The sequence below is a fragment of the Buteo buteo genome, chromosome 21 (genome assembly GCF_964188355.1).
Source record: "Buteo buteo chromosome 21, bButBut1.hap1.1, whole genome shotgun sequence".
Classification (NCBI taxonomy): Eukaryota; Metazoa; Chordata; class Aves; order Accipitriformes; family Accipitridae; genus Buteo; species Buteo buteo.
In genome coordinates this window covers 16,997,556-17,016,534 of record NC_134191.1, presented here as the reverse complement: position 1 = coordinate 17,016,534, position 18,979 = coordinate 16,997,556, and positions in this window count along the sequence as shown.

Here is an 18,979-nt window from a genome sequence, read left to right as displayed (position 1 = left end):
CATTTTGCAAAATCAGCAGGTCTGACCTCAGTATAAAATCAGGTTAGGAAAATAAGCACGTAATGCTGTGAACTACTTTTTCCTCCTAGCTTGGGATAGAGACTAGATGTTCTAGTAACAGAATTTGTCTGAGAATTGTTTTTTTTTATACCATTTATTGATACCTGAATAACAAGTATGATGAGGCTTTAGTGCAAAATTACTACAGTTAACAGTTGGAAAGCAAATATAAGCTGGAGGAATGCCAAAGGACTGTCTTATGCTTTTATTTTTCTTTAGATAACAGCATATACTTATATACAGAAAGCCATAACTGTCTGTAAATGTTACATATTCTTAATAACAAAGACCTCAGCCCTCAGTAAAATGAAATCATTGGTCCTCAATTTAAAGTTGTGTGAGAGTCTAGAAAGAAACTTCCAGGCTCCTCTACGCAGGGTGAATAGTGTGCTAAATTTTCTGTTCAGGAAGAAAAAGAGCATGTTCAGTAATTGGTTTAACTACCTGACCACAGTGAAGAAATACCCGTGTTTCATGCATGGTTATTCAGTAGCGGTGATACTTTCAATATCCATCAGGTGGCAGCGTAAGCGTGAAATAACGCTATCTATCGGCTTTGTTTAATTACACTGCAAACTTTCTACCAAGTTAGTCATAACATGTTTGGATTCTCCTTTATACAAAAATCCTTAGGAAAAATAATGATCATCAGATGGGGCAACTGCAAACAAAAATCACATCCTCAAATCTATGCAGCAAGTTTATGGCAAAGCCTGAAATAGAACTGACTTGCTTATTCTCATACAATTTCCTGAGGATATGCTTGCATCTGTCAGGTAAATGAAACAAAAGCAGTCTTCGACTCTGTTAGTATTTTGGTTTAAGGCAAATATCCTTTGCCTTGTTATGCTTCCTGCTAACGCATGAGAATTTGATTTGTAATGTACCTGATGAGACTGGATTGTGAATGTATGCACACACACAATGCTTGCTTCTGCATGTTTTTCTTCCTACTCTTTTTCTGAAGTCTTTTCAAAATAATGGGCTTTCTGTTTAGTGAAAAGTAAAATTTAATGCAATAAAATCTGAAGAATAGATGTTCAAGTTAGGGATTATCCTTTTTCATTACTGTTCTTACATTTTTAACTCCTGTTTGTAAAGTTAGCTTGTAAGCACACCTACAGATTTCACATCGCTATTTCCACTTCCCAGATTTTAATTTGGTACTGAAAATGACATCATTATGCCATTGTGGTATGTTTAGAAGTTAAAAGGAATGATTAACCAGAGGAATGGATTTGTTAAGACAGGTGGTGTGATGAGGATGTTGGCTTTTCTGCCAGACTAATTAGCCTACAGACCAAGGCACTGTATCAGCTACAGGTGACAATGTGGTTGAACTGATGTTGTAGTCTTCTACTGTGATTTTGGTCTTATCTGCATACAAAAATTTGCTTGTACTGATTTGTTTAGCACTGTGGTACTAGCAAAGCAGGGAGAGGTTTTTTAAAGGCTGGGAAAAGATAAAAATGTTAAAGAAAAAAGTGGCATCTCAGAGTGCTGAAGAATGATTTAAATGCCAGACATTATCATATCTAAGTAAACCTGGTTTCGTTCAAAAGGTTTCATATTGGATGTGTTCTCTGGGGTGTGTTAAGGCATGTAGTATGTTTCTGTTATCTGTAAAAGCTCTGTGAAATGTTTGGCATACATTAGACTGTCCATTTTAGGTGATAGCTTCGTTATGAGTACACTCCAAGGAGGAAAAAAGGCTTTCGCTCACTGATGATGTGGAGCTGCTTGTAGATAGCTGGAACTTTCTTATCAGCCACCTGGTGGGAGAAGTATGGGCTGTATGACTGAGAAAACTCATATGTGAAAAGTGGGAAAGGAAGCTGAAAGACTTGCATTCCAACAAGGCACTACTGCTTGTCATTTATCTTTACTTTTGTGTCTTGAGAATACTACAACACAAAATAAGTAATGGAATCCTCTGGCCTCATTGATGTTCAGGTGAGCCTTGTGTGGACAGTGCCTCATGGGATAGCTGGGGCAGGTGTGTAAAACCATAGCTGGAAAGGTATTAGATTTTAGTAGGAGTGAGTTTTGGGAGTGCCTGTGCTGAAGAATACGTATTTCTGAAAAAAAGAAACACGAATCACTGAATATTTTTCAAGTTCTTATTTTCTCCTTTGTATGCATGTTGTTTTTGTTAGATAGGTAGCTGCTGTCCATTGTGCTCTTACACTTGGTTGAGTGTGGTTGGTTTTATCAGAAAGTTTCTGTCCCACAGTCTAATCCAGTTCTACTGAACATCAGTACTATCTCCAGTTGTACCTCTTGGGAGACTTGCCAAATATTTATGGACTGAGATAATTATATGTGAATTATATTTCTTGGTTATGTTAGTCCTTTTAATATAATTAGCACTCTTGCTAAACTGTTAAATATTGTTAAAGAACAAACTCACCTAATTATTTCTTACTTCTCATGTACTCAACTGAAATGGCACTTGACCTGAAAATATATGCAGCTAGGATGTAGACAGTGCTGTTTACTGCTGGATATGCATGGGTTGCATCTACGCTGATGACTGAGTGAGCAGGAATGTTTCTTCTTGATGCATATTTGCTTTACTGTATGTTTGGAATTTTGTATCTGCATCTGGAGTCTTGTGGTAGGCACTTGAACATACTACTGTTGTGCTAAGAGTGGATTCCCTCCTGATGAACCAAGGCTGAGATTGCACAGCAGCTGGAGCACTCCTGCAGTGTGGGTACAGGATTATTTGCTCTCTGTTCATATGCTGTGCACACTGAGGACTGGCAGCTGGCATGAACTTTGCTGCTGGTAACGATGTAACGTGGATATACAGTCCTGGAATCATACCAGATTTCAGCAAATTAAACTTTGTTTTTTCCCTCTTTGCAGCATAATGGCCAGCAATGTAGACTTGTCTATTGAAATTCTGTATGACAAGATTAACATAAATTTTGAGAATGTCCATTACTGCATTAGAAAGGGCAATGCAAGTAAGTTGACAAATTAAACAAGGCTCTAACTATTGCTAGAGGCATCTCTGATACTTGATCTACAGCTTTAGCTGTTGAACTTTAACTGTTTCAGACTTAACAGCCAAGATAAAAATAGCAGTTAAGGAACTTGTCAGTAGTAGGTGGATGAAGCCAATTTCATAATCTATTTAGTGAATAAAACAGTGATGTGATAATTGACACATTGTTCTGAAGAGCTCTTATGGTTGTGTTGGAATATTGATACCAATTTTTGTCTTCTGAAAAGTTATTACTGTAATGGAATATGTTAATGCAATTGAAAAACCTTTAAATGGGCGCAAGCAGTGTAGGTATTTAAAAAGCATGTAGTTATCATTTCTTAGGGGGTGTTTGGGAAGATGTGGATGCTGTGAAGCCTGGAATGGGTGCTGACATGATGATTCTGTAGAGGTTTTAAAAGCACATTGCATTGAGATTGCAGCATTCTTACTCCATTCTTACTGCTTCTGATGTTGATGTTTCTCTGTATGCAAAATTGCCATTCTTGGTTTTACTGAACATAAAAGAGAAGCTACAGCCATGACAAAAGATTCATTGCAGAAACAGATTGCCTCCTCTGAAAGATGTATTTAAAACAATGGTCTTCTCTTATGAAAAATCCCTTACAAGCTATAGAAGTAATCTGGGACAACACACCCCCAGAAAAATTCCACGTTTTGCAGGAGGTTGGTATGCCGTGCTGGGCGCAACCCATTATGGGTTGCAAAACTGGTTTTGAGTTACCATATGTGAAATCAATTTAGGCACATATGCGACTTTTTATAGCAGAGTTAATCAAAGAAGTATTATGTAATATCTGATTGGGGAACATATACCTCATCCCCAGTTTAGCTTTTATGTGAATATTGCGTTTGCTTCTGTCACTCTCACATGATAGAGGACCACAAAGGATCTGATATTAAAATACAGCTGAAATTCTTTATTATCCTATTTATGTGTTTTCCATTTTTTCTCATTTAAGATAGTCCACTGCATTATACCTCATAATCTAGGACATAATGTACACTGGTGCAGTGCTGTCAGAAGCAGAGCTAGCCCCCAGTAAGAAATAATTACATGTAAACTTATTTAATATTTTTGCCCATCTCCATCAGACTGGGTGACAAAACCATGCTTTCAGTTCTCTGCATTCATATTGTCATGACTTTAAAAATTCTCCCTTTTCTGCCTGGCTGAAATAAGTAGTTTTTAAACTCAGAAGGAGCAAATTCAGGACATTGAGAAGAATCCCCAGTAACTTTATGTTGACAATTAATTGCAATTGAGTTGTCGTGTTTCATGCTCAAGGAAGAAAAAACCCTGGCCTGTAAAGAATTCATAAGAGTTAATTTCATTCACCAATAACTACGGTAAAAATTATGGTTCTCCAGCAATCCAGTCAGCATGAAGCTGAGCTTCAATGATAGAGAAAAAGAATGCAAGTCGGACTAAGGAATGAGATGATAAAATTTCTTGTTAAATTCTTCCATAGAGTAGTATGTTGAGTTCTAATTACTGTATCGTAAAAAAAAAAGACATTATAGCAGTACAGAGGATGGTAGTAAAAGTTGATTTCTTTTAGAAGCAAAGTCAGGCATAAAACCAGATATGTAGCAATACTTACGTATCTGAGAAGATAAATAATAAGAGAGTTGAAATATATAAAAATGTACATGGATTAAGCAGTGCAAAGTTTTGCCTTTTCATTGGTAACAAAAACATTTGATGTCAATGAAAATTAGTGTGTGATAACAGGTATCAGGAAGCCCTTTATGCTGTCTTGACAGAAAGACACTTCCGTGCTGAAGGAGGTTGTGCTTCTTCAAACAAAAACCCCAACAAAACCTGCATTGTAAGAATATTTTTCTTTAAAAAGGCTTTGGAAATCAAGCATTTTAGATGTTATGCTTTCATAGTAGGATTTTCACATTCTAGGCTACTGTCAAAGTTAAATTTCTTTTTGGAAGAAGTAGAGGTGAGTTTAAAGACAGACATGTTTTCCTTAGGCATTAGATTCCTTCATTCTTATTGCCCTGGGGCAAAAAAAACCCCCAAACTATCAGTGAAAATCAAAAGGAATTGGATGCTTTTGACTAAGAAAAGAGTTTTAATTTATACTTTGAAAAAAGTCAGGGATATAAAAGATCATGTCTGAGTCTCCAAGTGGTAGGAATTAAGCTGAGGCATTTGACTGAAGTGGCTTATTCCCATATTTATCTCATATAGTATCTCATACTTTTCTTTGAAGTGTTTGACATCAGGTACTGGAAAGAGCAACAGCAAAGCATTTGATGCCTGGAACTCCTCTCAGAGACTTTCCAGTCATCATTGCTACCTTCTGCTTACCTTGCTGCTGCAGATCTACAGGCTTTCTTGTGGATATTTAGAAGCAGTCATTAGGCTTCTGGAATATTTGCTTTTCTTGTTCTGTTTATGTTACAGCTTCAGTTTTTCCATCATTAACAGCAGTTTCCAGTCTAACTTCTTTCTATGGCAGGATAATAACATACAGCACGGTCCCATTGTGTGACATGGTCTTGCTGGGAACCAGTAAGCATCAGTGCAAGTTGTGAGAGTGAAGTTGGGCACCAGTGTGAAAATGCAAGCATTTTAAACAAAAAGGTTCCATGGCTAGCTTTCTTGTTAAGCATATAACTCAATTGAGCTTTAAATGCTGCCAAAGCAGCAAAGCTACATTATCTATTAAAGTTCTCTAAATCATGTTTTGTATAATGCTTTAGGTGGGTGTGACTCATGGAGAAGGTGCTCCTGAACTTTCCCCACCTACAACATGACCCTGTAGGCTAGCCTTTACTATTGACCCAACATACCAGACACATACCCTGATACATAACAAAGGAGAAGAGATCAGTATTTGGCTGTTCATACAGTTACCAGAGAACAAGGACAACGATGCCAGGCTTGAGACAACTGCTTTTGTTCACTGTGCAGAAAGTCTCCAGGTGTAGGGGAGCAAGGTAAACAGGAGACAGTTGGTGATGAAGTTCTGTATTTTCCTGGGTATGTCCTTAACTTGAAGATCCTTTCTGCACCCTTTAGGTCTTTCATAAGTTTAAGTCATTAAGAAGGAGAGAGAAAGGGTAAAGAGAATTGTTTCCTCTGGGCTTGTAATTCCACCCTGAATATTTTGGCTCTCTATTCTACCTATTTCTCAATTTAAAAAAAGACTCATTCAGAGAGTCTTCTCCATCTTTTACATTACAAGATTTTCTTCCAGGCTGTTAGCCAGGTACATGAATCACTGTAGTCCTGACCAGAGAAAAGAAAACTAAAATGGTATGAGGGAAGCTTCCAAATTATTGAAGTCACAATAGATTACAATGCTTTATTAGGCTGATAGACCTTAGAAAGTGCTTGTTTACAGATTCTCCTCTTGAAGCTCTTCAAAACATGCTCCTGAGAGCAAGTTAAAAAAAATCCCCAGAACATCAGTAGAGAGAGTAGTTTTGGCCATCACTTGCTCTTCTGCTGCAGTGTGACCAGTCCCATCAGATTTTACTTGTTTAATGCTGAGAGGCAGAATCTAAGTTCTGGAACTGGTGAGCTGTATTTTGTCAGGTTGCTTTCTTTTGTCAATCACAGCTGTTCTGAAGAGACAGAAACTTCACTAATAGCTTCTTAAAGTTCCTTCTGTTACTTTGGGTAACATGCTTTGGGTAACAAGCTTTCCATGCATAGAAAAGTGACACTGTTGCCTTCAAATTTCAGATACGTTTCATTGCTTGACAGCTTCATGTGTTGCTTTTGCATTTTTTGCCTAAGGCTTTTTTTCTAAAGCTGTTTTTTAGATGACACCCAATTACACTAATAAATTTTTACAAATAAAAACCTAATAGTAGCTTAAGCAATCTACATTTTTTGCATAGAAATGGCATGATTTGATAGTAAGTTACCTAATTTGCTTAGCCAATAGTAGATTCCTGATATACTACTGAAAAGCACACGTCCTTTGGGGACACAAATGTAGAAGTCTCTTCTGAGTGTTTTCCTACCAACAATATAAAACCCAAGGGTCTCTTTCATTGGGTAAATTGCTCGTATGGTTCTGTATCTTTCTTGAACCTTAGCTTCAGCAGATTCTGGTACATTTACAAATACTATATTGATAACATATCCAGCGTCTGAATATATCCAGTATTTGGGTACCCACAAAGTAATGTTTCTGCAAAGAGTGATTAAGAACAGAAAAGTAATTTATAATTGGACTGATATAAAAGAAAAACTGGAAGACAGCTTGTTCCTTTCAACCTCTGAAGCCATTATTTGAATCTCTTGAATATATCTGCCTTTTTCTAGGCATTCTTCCTTTTTGATGCTTTTGAGGCAACTCTTAACATTTTTAGACAGAAGCAGTGACAGTGTATGGATTATCAGCATTTAAAGGTCTGAGTTTTTGATCACAGCATCCTCCCCTCTCTTTCCATTAATTTTCTAATTAAGTTAATATTGCATTTTTTATTATTGCTATCATTAAAATACTTATAGTCAGCTCAAGCTATGTATAAAATAAAGATAGAATATTTAACTACACTGCATATTTCATTTTAAGGATGAAACTGAATAAACTTGATACTTCTGGCAAAACCAGTTTCCTTAATAAGAATAATCAATTACATTTTCCTCTCTGCCACGTGGCCAGACATGCAGAGCATATCTTTCCACCTGGGTTCCTCATGTCATTTGAAAAGCTAGAATTAAAAGGGACAGAACAGGGATTGCAGTCCTCTCCATTTCATCACATGAACTTTCCCTCTGTGCAGCTGGTACACTGAAAACATAACTGCTTCAGAATAGACTCAATAGATATTAACTGTGAGAACAAAAGAGCTTTAATTCTATAGTGTGATTTTTGTCCTAGAGAATTTGTATTAATGATATTGTGGGGATCCATAGTCATCTCAGTACTTCAACATAAAATGAGCTTCCTTATGTCTTTCTCTAAGTTTTGGCTGGCGTTTTTGTTTTTTTTGGGGGGTGTTTTTGCCCACCCCCCCCCCGGCCTTCCTAAAACTTCTGTCCCCTGACTGTGTAGTGTAGATCTCCTTTGCAATATGTCATCTGTAGTAATAGATAGCCTGCAAATCATGCACTTATCCTCACCTCAGCAGTTAATTTTTTCAGTATTTTATGGCATCTGTGTATAGCCACTGGCAAGTACAAAATAGTTGGGATAAGCAGAAACTAGAGGAAGCATATAAACAAGAAATAAAATACAGAAACAAGGGAGAAGAAAAGTGTTTTCTGTGCAAGTGGTTGTTTATGTATGTGCTGCAGCTACTTATGTCTCCTTGCTGGTGTGGATGGCACTGAAAACTCAGGTCATCTTCAGAATTATTCCTCTGTGGTCTGCAGACCCTCCCTTTGAAGTAAATGTCTTTGTGGCTCTTCGAGCCTCCATCAGTAACTGAACTTGTTTCTATAAGGCTATGTTGAGCTTCTACTGGCTAGTACAAGGCAAAAGTATATCTCTCTTGGCTGAAGGGATTACTACATGTATTATATAGAGACAGTTTTCACAACCTGTATTGTGAAGTCAGTTTAATTTTTCTAATTTGTAATTCTTCAGATAGGGCCTTCACAGAGTTCTTAAGCTTGATCACTGCTTCATCAGAATGTATTACTATTTGAAATCATAAGGGTCTTTGAGCTCCTAGGCCTGCTGTGACTCTGTGAAACTCCTACGGATTGTTGCTAATATTTTTGCAGGAGCTATCCTACTCTTTGCATATTGATATATTGTGCTCATCTCTCATATAACTAGTGCAGCATTTTGTTGTAAAATGTTGTGGTAAATCACTTTTATGTTTTCAAATGTCTTTGCAAGGTGGTGGAATGACTTAGCAGAAAATACTGCAGTTGCTGACAGCAGATTCTTTCCCTTAAGAGATAATGCTTGCAAAAAGAAAACATAGTACGATAGTGTAAGCAGAAAAAAATCTGGAAGACTTGTTGCCCACTTCAGTTCCATGACCTTGGATGTAATTAAAAGACTTCCTATCTTTGTCACTCAAACAATGTGTGGATAGTCTTATGCACAAACTTGACTGATTTTAAGAAGAAACAGGAAAAATGAGCTAGAGTCTAGGAACTTGACATGAAGGGTAACTATATTGATTTTTTTTTTTCTAAGAAATTTTTATTAAAAATTGTGTTCTCTGAGATCTGAACAAATACAGATTTTTCTACTTTTTTATATCTATTAATTCCATTTTATGCAGCAAATCTACTAAGGAAAAAAGAAAATAAAATAAGGTTTTTGGTTTTATTTTTGTTTTCCATGCAAACCTTTATCTAATTAAAAAAGCATAAGTATTCTACAAAGATATCTGATTAATTATATTATCTATTTCACTAGTGAGTATCTGTCCTTAGACCCTCTTAAATGAAAATAGGACATTTTAATCTGACCATGTTTGTTGTATTGTGGGAAATCCTGTTCCAATAATTTCCTCTTTTCCTTTTGTCAAGGATCCTATTTTAAATATCTGATGGCTGTGATAGCAGTTAGGTTATGTGAAGTCTGACTCATACTCTCCTAGCATGTATCCTGTTTTACATAACTTTATTTTATTATTGTTAACCAAATCAGATCTAAGTGCCATCAGCCATGATGTGGTTTTGTGTTATAGCATTCAGACTTAGTTCAGTGTTACCATGTCTTTCTTTTCCTGTGACTGCAGAGGTTAGCAAGGCAGTGTTATTTATAATTTTTTTCTTTCTTTCTACTCATTCTTTGTTTCTGGGCCTCTGGAGGAATTATGGGAACTCTCATGCATTGCCTGAGCTCCCAGGATAGCTAGATAGTCTTGGGGGAGGATTGTCTGATTGATATACTTAGCCTGAGACTGTAGGAAAAAAACCCCAACCCCCAAAACCCCACAAAACCAAACCACCACAGGCTTTTCAGATGGCTATGGGTAGCATGAGACTGCAGTGGTACTTAGTCATAGGCTGCTCTAGGACCACAGTGCAACTACTCTAAATCATCTTGAAACTTCACATTAAAAAAGATGCTGTAAACTTCCCACACTGTCTTGACCATGGAAGAACTGAGGTATGTGTGGTTACCTCGGGGGGAAAGGCTGCTAGTGCTTTCTGAAAAAGCTAGTTCCTTCATGATGAAATTTTTTAGAAAAGGGAAGAATACATATATTTTAAGCTGAGTGCCAATCATCTTAGGGCAGCAATGCTAGATGACATCTTTCTCTCTTGTGTTCTTAACCATCTTATCCCAAAATCAGTAACAGTCTTTGACCAGTATTGCTGTGATTAACGAAAGAGACAGATTGTGTTGTTAAAGGTACGTCACAGAGTATGAAAAAATAATTTGAGGACTGCTTAGATTAATAATTCATAGTTAGCTGATGTAGCAGGACAAACAAAATACACTCAAAGTTCCAGTTACCTGAAGATCACGAATGTCACTGCATCCTTAAGATAATGGACAAGATGCTGCTTCAGGACTTTCAGGGACAATTTATTCATTGTTCTTCAGTTTGTCCAATGTAGCAATTAATGTGATTAAGCTAGCACCAAATCTGTTTTAAATACTATTGCACTGGGTCATTAACTTTAACACCATCATCATGTTCTGCGTACTGCATTTACCTTATTTAGGGAAGATAATAATGCTTAGCATTCACTTGGATCAAGAATATGTTAATGCTTCTCTGGTTCTCAAGATACTACTCAAACTGTTTGTGTATTAGGAATTATATTGGACCAATAGAGGAAAAAATTCAGCCTTATATCCCTTAGCCACTTGAAACTCCCACTGAAATAATAGCAAGTGTCTCTAGATCCATAATATGCAAACCTATTGATGTTTAGCCAGTTGTGTGTGTGGTTTTTATCTTGAAGGGTACTCTGTTAGGTTACTTTCAAGGTTGCCTAGAATAAAAAAAAAGATAGAGCTGTTCGTAGGTCCTGTAAAGCATATGGTGCAAGGTACTTTGGAAGAAATCATCAGATAATTCTCAAGCAGTTCTTTTCACTCAAAAGATATGTCAAGGTGTCCTGGTTTCAGCTGGGATAGAGTTAACTGTCTTCCTAGTAGCTGGTACAGTGCTATGTTTTGAGCTCAGTATGTGAAAAAAGTTGATAACACTGATGTTTTCAGTTGTTGCTCAGTAGTGTTTAGACTATAGTCAAGGATTTTTCAGCTTCTCATGCCCAGCCAGGGCACCCGACCCAAACTGGCCAACAGTATATTCCATACCATGTGATGTCCCATCTAGTTTAGGAACTGGGAAGGGTGGGGCAGGGAATCGCTGCTCAGGGGACTGGCTGGGTGTCGGTCGGCGGGTGGTGAGCAATTGCCCTGCGCATCATTTGTACATTTCAATCCTTTTATTACTACTGTTGTCATTTTATTAGTGTTATCATTATCATTATTAGTTTCTTCTTTTCTGTTCTATTAAACCGTTCTTATCTCAACCCAGGAGTTTTACTTCTTTTCCGGATTTTCTCCCCCATCCCACTGGGTGGGGGGGGAGTGAGTGAGCGGCTGCGTGGTGCTTAGTTGCTGGCTGGGGTTAAACCACGACACAAAGCATGCTGGATTTACAAGTGAGAACTATTGGGACTGGCTGGAGGCAGCTATAAGGGGTACTTGAAGATGAGTCAGCAGTGTGTAGTAGGTCTAGACACAGATGAAATGTGTTTTAGAAATAACTTAAATAGTGGCAAAAACTGCATAGAAAATTGTTTGGGTTTTGAAAATTGACTCTTGTTTAGAAGCGTCCTGATGATCCATGTAACTGAAGTTACAGAAACTTGGGGAAAGGTTCTGGTGTCAGTTACACAGCCATGAACTACAGAAACAGTTCTTCAGGTAGCAGTTGATGCAGGTGGCTTCTACTATTTATCAAATATACCTCATATACTTGAAACAAGGATGTGAATTAATATCACCTATAAAAATACCTGTGTGCTAGAAACTTTCTGTAAGTAAAGAAGAAAAAAGTATGCATTGATTTTTATTATTAGAGATGTCAGCCTGGCACTGCTCTCATTTTTCACATGTGGGAACAAGAGTAAGAAAAATGTCCCCTCCAAATTCATAGTTTATAATTAGCATATATTTGATCTTAGGGGAATGAGTCCTTGGACTTGAACTTAAGATGAAGAGGAAATATACTCATGTGACTTCATATCTGAAGAAATTCCTAGAAAAGCATTGAGTAAGCACATATACCTGCTGGTGGATTTCAGACATGATCTTCAAATGTTCATGTTACTTTACTTTTAAAACTCTCCCAAGACAGGTAGTAAAATCCCAAGGATGCTGGGTCCACCCACCATGACATGTGCAAAGTTTTTGAAACTAGTGTTGAAATTAATCTGTGAACTCATTTCCACTAAGATTAGAATACATTCACAACTCTGAGATAGGAGGCAGGAGTTCTTGACCAAATGATGCAAGAGTGCAAGCTCAAAAAAAAAAAAAAAAAAAAGGTATCAGACTTATCTGAAAGAAATGGAGAAATTAAGAATAGTGTCCAATAGATAGGCAGAAGGTTATCATGCAGATTACAGGGTACCCTTGCAATGTGAAGAGGAGAGAAAAAGAGAGTAGTAGAAGTCAACAGGAGTATGGGAAAGGACACACAAAGCTTCTAGCATATGGGAGCACAGACCATTTCCAGCCTGGGGAGATTGTGCATAGGGACTTTGTGGGGGAAAAAGGAAATACGCAAGCAGGCCACCATGTGTGCAATCTGCTGTGCCTATGGAACAACAAAATGTATAACCTGAGTAACTGGGGGTTTGGTACAGATGTGCCTGGAATGATTTTCCAGGGAAGATAATAGAAAAAAATTTTGGTTGTGAAGTTATAGTCTGCTGACTTTCCATTAAATTCTTATACTCTTACAGAAATCAGTGGCCTGTTTTGTGCATAGTGAATGGTAAAAGGGTGCCCAAAAAGGGAGTTAGGATGGACTGGTGAGTGCACTGTAAAGTCCTTCCTAGCTTATAGTGTACTATTCCATGTGTAGAAAAGCATGTAGATGTCTAAGGACTTGTACACATAGGAACAGTCATCATAGTTAAGGTAGCTTTACTAAAGAAAGGTAAGACCTCAATAAGTGAGACTTGTACCACGTTAAAGACAATGAGAGGGGCTCTCATTGGAGTGTAAAGTGATTGTGAAAACATTTATTTTTATTTTTGATACTTCTTTTTAAAAATGTGTAACCTTCTATGACGCACATAAAGCAATTGGATCTTTTTCTGGAACAGGCAGTGTTATATTTTTATGTACTAGTCTATATGAAAATCTGTGTGTCAATAATTTTGCTTGCTTTCAACCTCTTCCTTGGTTTGTTTTTTGTTGTTGTTGTTTTGTTTGTTTGTTTGTTTGTTTTTTCAAGTTCTCATAGTTTTCAAGGAAATTCCCTATGTTTTGCAATTTGACCTGGAGAGTCAGAATGAAATGTATACAAAACTGTTCCTATAGAGCTGGTGAAGAATATAGTGGATTCTATCTCCCTGATGTAGAGCAGGAGACATGTTGTGTTAATTAACTTTTTTCATAGCTGCATCATTCCTTAAAATACATTCTGGAGAAATGGTTGTAGTTCTGGATAGAGGTTAGCTTTTTCACTTTCAGCCCTGGTGCATACCATAAACTGAATTACCTCTAATAGCCCTTCTGTTCTAAAATTGCTGAGTTTTTTTGTCTGGCTGGCCTTTGGAAGCATATGTCTGCCGTACTTCGTATCTTGAAATAAACTGAGGGAACTTTCACAGTTCTGTAGAATCATCTGACTTGATAAGTACCAAAGAAGATGGAGTTTTTCTTGTGCACTAGCCAGATGGATTTCACAGATTCCATATTGCACAGTCTGATCTATAGTCTTGGCAATAGTTAGTTTCTAATGTACAGCTTAGCTTCAGTTTTTGATTCGTGATGACCTTCATTAGTTAGTGATTTTTAAAGTGTGCAATCCATCAGCTGTTTGTTTGATCCAGTAGCCATATAGTTCTAGAAATTGCTTCCCAATAGATTCTCTTAGTGTTTTATGGTTTTGGAGGGAGAGTGGGAGGGAGGAGAATTTCTTACTTCTTGGACATTTCCAAACTTTTACAAAATTGGGATCAAGAATGTATAATGCTTAAGAAAATTTCATTTAAATGAGCTAGTCCACTTGTGAGAAAATTGGACCTCTTAGGATCATAGAATCATAGAATCATTTTGGTTGGAAAATACCTTCAAGATCATGAAGTCCAACCATCAACCATGCCCACTAAACCATGTTCTGAAGTGCCTTGTCTATGTGCTTTTTGAATACCTCCAGGGATGGTGACACAACCACTTCCCTGGGCAGCCTATTCCAATGTCTGACAACCCTTTCAGTAAGGCAGTTTTTCCTAATATCCAACCTAAACCTCCCTTGCTGCAACTTGAGGCCATTTCCTCTCGTCCTATCACAAGTTACATGACAGAAGAGACCAGCACCCACCTCACTACAACCTCCTTTCAGGTAGTTGTAGAGAGCGATAAGGTCTCCCCTCAGCCTCCTTTTCTCCAGACTAAACAACCCCAGTTCCCTCAGCCGCTCCTCGTAAGACTTACGCTCCAGGCCCCTCACCAACTTGGTTGCCCTTGACATCTGGGCAAAATCCTCCACAAAATACATTTTTGGGCAGAGAAGGTATATCTGCTCTTCTATCCTTTGCATCTTCCTCAAATACTAACAGAATTTTCTATATTTAAAATGATAAAACATAGTGACTGTTCTTTGGAGATTCTCTTTCCTAGGTACTTGGGAAAATATGCACTTGTTTATCAGAAATTCTAGGTGTCTATCGCTCCTGCACAACTTAATGAGAACTACAGATATTTGGCCCCTTTCACTGTAGTGTTCACCATATAACAGGCTGGGCAATCAACATTGGTGACTGTCAAAATCACGCCTTGTTTAAAAACTGAGTCAGGTGTGTAGCAAACTGGTTGATTCAGACAAGTATTTTGATCTTTCTGAAGCAATATGATATCTTTTAAGGAAACAAAGGCTTTCCCATGCAGCAATCAACTGAAGGGAGTTAGAAATGCCTCACAGTTCCCCAGAGGGCTTGCTTTTTCTGTGAAAATTAACTGGACCCTGAAATTTTTTTTATGGCATGTGTCTGTTATGAGTAAGATAGAGGGCAGGTGGGAAGTGAGAAGATACTTGTCTAAATAAAGGGACCCTATGAAATCCTCATCTGAGACAAGAGAAAGAAAGACTTGTGTGAAGGTACCATGGGCTTCCTTTATGGATAAAAAGAGAGGAATGATTTTATGATGTATCCCTCCAAGATATCCCTCCAAGGTAGCAGCCTGCTTTGATTTCATCCCGAAGGATCTGTGGCACATTAAAAAAACTCAGGGATGTAAGAAGCATTATGCAGTGATCCCAAGACCTTTAGATGTTATTTTCTGTAGGTTCAGGTAAAAAATATCTGAATTTTGTTTAGATATTTTTTCATATATGATGAACTCATTGGTTCCTCAGAGAACACAGAACTCTCTGAGGATAAGAAACTTTAGGTCCCAGAAAAGTGATAAATTATCCCCAGGATCTATTTTTCAAATCTTTCAGATGGAAATCATGCAAACTGAAAAAAATGCATATCAAGGTTAGAAGAGATTACCGTAATGAGATGAGTATGCAAAAAAAAAAATGCATGAATTATGTTTTCTGGACGAAGCCTTTTAAACTATTATTCATACTAGTGTTGCATTCAGTGTTTCTAATACAGAATCTAGGGAGTTCTGTCTGTTGTTAACCTAGACATTTGGAAGAACAGTTACTGTTATTTGCAGACAACCACTGTTATTTAATAATATTAAGGTCAGTGTGGCATGGCAAAGAATTTGTGGGCATCTCTTGGCTGATACCCTGATGCTAATTCATTACTGGTGCACTAGTTTCACTCACTGCACCAACTTTAAGAATCTCTATAATCAGCATCATAGGTCAGAGAGACTGTTCTCATTGATCAATGTATTCATCATTAATATGTAGCCATTTTATGATATATTTTCTCTTGGGGTAAAAATAAATAAATTACAGATGTATCCAATTAAAAATATGACACTAAAGGAAGACTTAAGTTTTATAAATTAAGTGGCAGATAGTGCTTTGGTTCTTGTTTCTATAAATTGCTTTTATTGGCTTCTTAGAAAGAATGACTTGAAGCAGTGGTATTTAAATTAAGGTGGAGTAGTTTATAAGCAGAATAAAATGGTCATAATGTTTCAAATTAACAAGAAGTAAAAGAAAATAACTGTACCATAAAAGTGAACAGAAGAGATATAAAACCTACATTGTGTGCATTGCCCCTTTGCTGTGAAGACCATCTCTTCTTATGGAATTTGCTTAGTTCACAGCTATTGCTAGCACTTTAAACTGCGTTTTGGCTTTGGTTCTAAATATATTGGCATGTTGGGAGCTTAGTGGCCATGTCCTGTAAAACCTACATTCAATAAATGGCATGCAAGAACAGTATAAATATCGTGTATATGTATAGATAACTAACAGATAATTACCGGTAGCTGTCATCATGCATACAAAATTATGGTGATTCTGGGTACAGAAAATAACTACCTTTCTGCCTCTCCTTTTAATGCTAGTACTTATTCTCTTGTGAAAACCACAAGTTCTTTTCCAGGTCACTTTTGCATGTGCTGTTCGTTTTTGTGAAAAACTTGGGAAAAAGAAGTCTGAAAAACGGAGACTTTTCAGGCCCTCATGGACAATCCATATTTGACCTTTTCCAGCAAGTTAATCTCTTTTGCAAAGCAAATTCATTATAGATCAGATAGTTTTAGGCATAAAAAACAATAAAGCCAATGCAGTGTCTGCAATAGTTTTCCAGCAAATTTGCAAGAGTGGGATAGCATGAAACAAATCAAGTATACCTTGTGATAGTTTGTTGCTTTTCTAATTAAGAACTAGATCTTTTTCATGCAGTAATGGAAACTTCTCCCAAGGCATGGCTTGTCTAGCAGGCTTTTCCAGTGGGTATCATTACAGATAATGGACTTCGGTTTGCATCTTGGGATTTCAGAATTTTGCAAAGCAACAAAATTTGATTGTTGTGTTCTCACTGCATCATTACAAACTCAATGGCAGAAGCAATATCAAAACTGTCAAAAGACCGAAGCAAACAAAACCCAGCAACAACTGTTAAAAGGCAAAGCATATATTCATGTAAGCAATACTGAACTTTAAGAGTACATCTATAAAAGAGCCTGCTACTTGTGGGCTATATTGTAAAATAACAATTATGGAAAAAAAGTATAGAATGAATAGTCACTAAGGTAAGGTAAAAATGTCAGCCCTTAGTGTTATTTGAAGAGGCCCATTGTAATGATGCTTTTTCATGAAAGCATTTTAGATGTAATGTGAGGCACTTACAAGATGTTAGATATACATTTCAAACATGAATATCCTCTTTCTTATCTTCACTGCAGTGACCTTGCACACTATCTTCCTCTTATCAGTCTTTGCTAAAAAAATCTGCAGCTTGCACATCTCTGTTTATTTCAGTCTGTGGTTAATGCATATGCATTCACTGATTTGGCAGGTGCAGATGCAGTTCATTTCATAATCTCAAGGATAGTGATCCAGTTATTCACTAAATGTGCAGATCATCTGTGGCATCATTTATCTAACTATCCTGGCAGATCCTGTACAACAGGTTTTCATTGCAGGGATCATCTTCAAATTACTGATCAATAATTTGTGTGTAGTACATGCTGTAATAGTGCCATTACAGCATGCACTGCAGAAGTAACTCCCGTCACTTTCATCCATTTTGGCACAGAAGAGCTGCAAGTGGCAGGTTTATGAAAAACTGTATGTGGTTCTCGCAATTAGGCTGTGGAACCCTTCTATCATGTAGATTTTATGTGAATTCAAAAAGTGTCTATGCAAATTTGTGAAAGAAAAATTCTTGAAGCATGGAGAAGCACAAAGATATCACTCCTGGGTCAAGAAGTCTGAGCTGAAAACTGGTGGAGGTTGGGAGACTATACTTTGGAATTATCATTCCAAGTTACTTTTCAATTTTTTTCTTTTACATCCACTCTTGGTATCTGTTGGAGACAGGGTACTGAGTTGGCTGGCTGACTTAATGCAGAGATTCTTATGCTAAGTTCTTACAATACTTTAAGGATTTTCACTAGAAAATTTAAAATTGTTTAGTAACAAAGTCTTTTTCAAATGTCTTATGGGTGCTTCAGCACTTAGCAGATAAGTTGGGGTTGGTGATATCCTCCAAACTGAGGGTCTATATGTTTGTATCTTCTTGAATCTAAATATCTTTGTGGCGGTATCCTTGATTGCTGGACCTACTGGCGTTCTATCAGGAAGCTTAAGCTACCTGATTAGAACTGATGTTCCCCCGTTTTTAAGATGGTCGGTGGTGGCTGAGTTGCTAACCTGGTGTGGAATGGGAAGTAATGGGAATAATTTAGTTTATCATGTGGAAAAGCCAAATAATTGTAGCACAGATGGAATTCAACTGTATCATTACATCTCCTTCCCTGTAGGTGCTTGGATTTGTCTCAGCATATTGCCTGGTTTCATCAGTGTAATAAATCCAAAAAACTGTCAGGTTTCCATTATCACCATCTTTGGCACATGGGGTAGTTTTTAAGTAGATGATTCATGAGAATGTGTTGTTGGAAAGGACTGTGCTGAAATGTGTGTGACAGATGTCAAAGAAATATTGCTGATATATTTTAAGTGCTGCTTCCAATCGGGGCATCCTTGAAAGTGTAAATGTCCTATAGCAACAGGGAAAAAATTCCTTCTGTGCTCATCAAGAGGTGCTTTGTATATAGTTTTCTGGAGCCAGGCTGAACATTTATGATACTGACAATAGATGTTTTTCTGATAATGGACAGACAT